Source organism: Musa acuminata, unplaced genomic scaffold, assembly GCF_036884655.1.
Source record: "Musa acuminata AAA Group cultivar baxijiao unplaced genomic scaffold, Cavendish_Baxijiao_AAA HiC_scaffold_328, whole genome shotgun sequence".
NCBI classification, from domain to species: Eukaryota; Viridiplantae; Streptophyta; class Magnoliopsida; order Zingiberales; family Musaceae; genus Musa; species Musa acuminata.
The window spans coordinates 37,501-40,792 of NW_027020587.1; positions in this window are offsets into that span (position 1 = coordinate 37,501).

Below are 3,292 nucleotides of genomic sequence, written 5' to 3' on the forward strand. Positions count from 1 at the left end.
TGACCGTCGAGAGCGGAGCAAAACGTCAGCCATCTCAGCACCCTGGAACCCCCCGGGTGGCACAGGGCTGGATGGGGCTTTCGTATAGCAGGGACGGTGCTGCCTCTCGCTTCGCTCGCTGTCCGCCGCTCGCCGCTCGCTCGTGCAGCCAAAAATGGCCAGTTTTGGCCCGTTTTTGGGCCGTTTTGGCCAGTTTTTGGCCTGTTCTTGCATTGCGCGGTGACCGTCGAGAGCGGAGCAAAACGTCAGCCATCTCAGCACCCTGGAACCCCCCGGGTGGCACAGGGCTGGATGGGGCTTTCGTATAGCAGGGACGGTGCTGCCTCTCGCTTCGCTCGCTGTCCGCCGCTCGCCGCTCGCTCGTGCAGCCAAAAATGGCCAGTTTTGGCCCGTTTTTGGGCCGTTTTGGCCAGTTTTTGGCCTGTTCTTGCATTGCGCGGTGACCGTCGAGAGCGGAGCAAAACGTCAGCCATCTCAGCACCCTGGAACCCCCCGGGTGGCACAGGGCTGGATGGGGCTTTCGTATAGCAGGGACGGTGCTGCCTCTCGCTTCGCTCGCTGTCCGCCGCTCGCCGCTCGCTCGTGCAGCCAAAAATGGCCAGTTTTGGCCCGTTTTTGGGCCGTTTTGGCCAGTTTTTGGCCTGTTCTTGCATTGCGCGGTGACCGTCGAGAGCGGAGCAAAACGTCAGCCATCTCAGCACCCTGGAACCCCCCGGGTGGCACAGGGCTGGATGGGGCTTTCGTATAGCAGGGACGGTGCTGCCTCTCGCTTCGCTCGCTGTCCGCCGCTCGCCGCTCGCTCGTGCAGCCAAAAATGGCCAGTTTTGGCCCGTTTTTGGGCCGTTTTGGCCAGTTTTTGGCCTGTTCTTGCATTGCGCGGTGACCGTCGAGAGCGGAGCAAAACGTCAGCCATCTCAGCACCCTGGAACCCCCCGGGTGGCACAGGGCTGGATGGGGCTTTCGTATAGCAGGGACGGTGCTGCCTCTCGCTTCGCTCGCTGTCCGCCGCTCGCCGCTCGCTCGCGCAGCCAAAAATGGCCAGTTTTGGCCCGTTTTTGGGCCGTTTTGGCCAGTTTTTGGCCTGTTCTTGCATTGCGCGGTGACCGTCGAGAGCGGAGCAAAACGTCAGCCATCTCAGCACCCTGGAACCCCCCGGGTGGCACAGGGCTGGATGGGGCTTTCGTATAGCAGGGACGGTGCTGCCTCTCGCTTCGCTCGCTGTCCGCCGCTCGCCGCTCGCGCAGCCAAAAATGGCCAGTTTTGGCCCGTTTTTGGGCCGTTTTGGCCAGTTTTTGGCCTGTTCTTGCATTGCGCGGTGACCGTCGAGAGCGGAGCAAAACGTCAGCCATCTCAGCACCCTGGAACCCCCCGGGTGGCACAGGGCTGGATGGGGCTTTCGTATAGCAGGGACGGTGCTGCCTCTCGCTTCGCTCGCTGTTCGCCGCTCGCCGCTCGCTCGCGCAGCCAAAAATGGCCAGTTTTGGCCCGTTTTTGGGCTGTTTTGGCCAGTTTTTGGCCTGTTCTTGCGTGGTGCGGTGACCGTCGTGAGCGGAGCAAAACGTCAGCCATCTCAGCACCCTGGAACCCCCCGGGTGGCACAGGGCTGGATGGGGCTTTCGTATAGCAGGGACGGTGCTGCCTCTCGCTTCGCTCGCTGTTCGCCGCTCGCCGCTCGCTCGCGCAGCCAAAAATGGCCAGTTTTGGCCCGTTTTTGGGCTGTTTTGGCCTGTTTTTGGGCTGTTCTTGTGTGGCGCGGTGACCGTCGTGAGCGGAGCAAAATGTCAGCCATCTCAGCACCCTGGAACCCCCCGGGTGGCACAGGGCTGGATGGGGCTTTCGTATAGCAGGGACGGTGCTGCCTCGCGCTTCGCTCGCTGTTCGCCGCTCTCCGCTCGCTCGCGCAGCAAAAAATGGCCAGTTTTGGCCCGTTTTTGGGCTGTTTTGGCCAGTTTTTGGCCTGTTCTTGCGTGCCGCGGCGACCGTCGTGAGCGGAGCAAAACGTCAGCCATCTCAGCACCCTGGAACCCCCCGGGTGGCACAGGGCTGGATGGGGCTTTCGTATAGCAGGGACGGTGCTGCCTCTCGCTTCGCTCGCTGTCCGCCGCTCGCTGCTCGCTCGCGCAGCCAAAAATGGCCAGTTTTGGCCCGTTTTTGGGCTGTTTTGGCCTGTTTTTGGGCTGTTCTTGTGTGCCGCGGCGACCGTCGTGAGCGGAGCAAAATGTCAGCCATCTCAGCACCCTGGAACCCCCCGGGTGGCACAGGGCTGGATGGGGCTTTCGTATAGCAGGGACGGTGCTGCCTCTCGCTTCGCTCGCTGTCCGCCGCTCGCCGCTCGCTCGCGCAGCCAAAAATGGCCAGTTTTGGCCCGTTTTTGGGCCGTTTTGGCCAGTTTTTGGCCTGTTCTTGCGTTGCGCGGTGACCGTCGAGAGCGGAGCAAAACGTCAGCCATCTCAGCACCCTGGAACCCCCCGGGTGGCACAGGGCTGGATGGGGCTTTCGTATAGCAGGGACGGTGCTGCCTCTCGCTTCGCTCGCTGTCCGCCGCTCGCCGCTCGCTCGCGCAGCCAAAAATGGCCAGTTTTGGCCCGTTTTTGGGCCGTTTTGGCCAGTTTTTGGCCTGTTCTTGCGTTGCGCGGTGACCGTCGAGAGCGGAGCAAAACGTCAGCCATCTCAGCACCCTGGAACCCCCCGGGTGGCACAGGGCTGGATGGGGCTTTCGTATAGCAGGGACGGTGCTGCCTCTCGCTTCGCTCGCTGTCCGCCGCTCGCCGCTCGCTCGCGCAGCCAAAAATGGCCAGTTTTGGCCCGTTTTTGGGCCGTTTTGGCCAGTTTTTGGCCTGTTCTTGCTTTGCGCGGTGACCGTCGAGAGTGGAGCAAAACGTCAGCCATCTCAGCACCCTGGAACCCCCCAGGTGGCACAGGGCTGGATGGGGCTTTTGTATAGCAGGGATGGTGCTGCCTCTCGCTTCGCTCGCTGTCCGCATCTCGTCGCTTGCTCGCGCAGCCAAAAATGGCCTGTTTTGGCCCGTTTTTGGGCTGTTTTGGCCTGTTTCTGGGCCATTTTTGCTTCGCTTGAAATCTTCTTCTTCCTTGTGTGGCCAATAATGCCTTGCTTTGTACTTCTTCGTGCACGGCGGTGTCTTGTCGTCGATTGCCTTGTTTGATCGGCCACTTGAGTCTTTGTTACTCGTGGTTGGCGACGGGCTGTCCGATGGGGTGACTGTGTCGGCATGTGAGCGGTGATAGATTTGTATGCCGCGGTGGGCTCCCTGCTATTGTGCAGTTGACCACC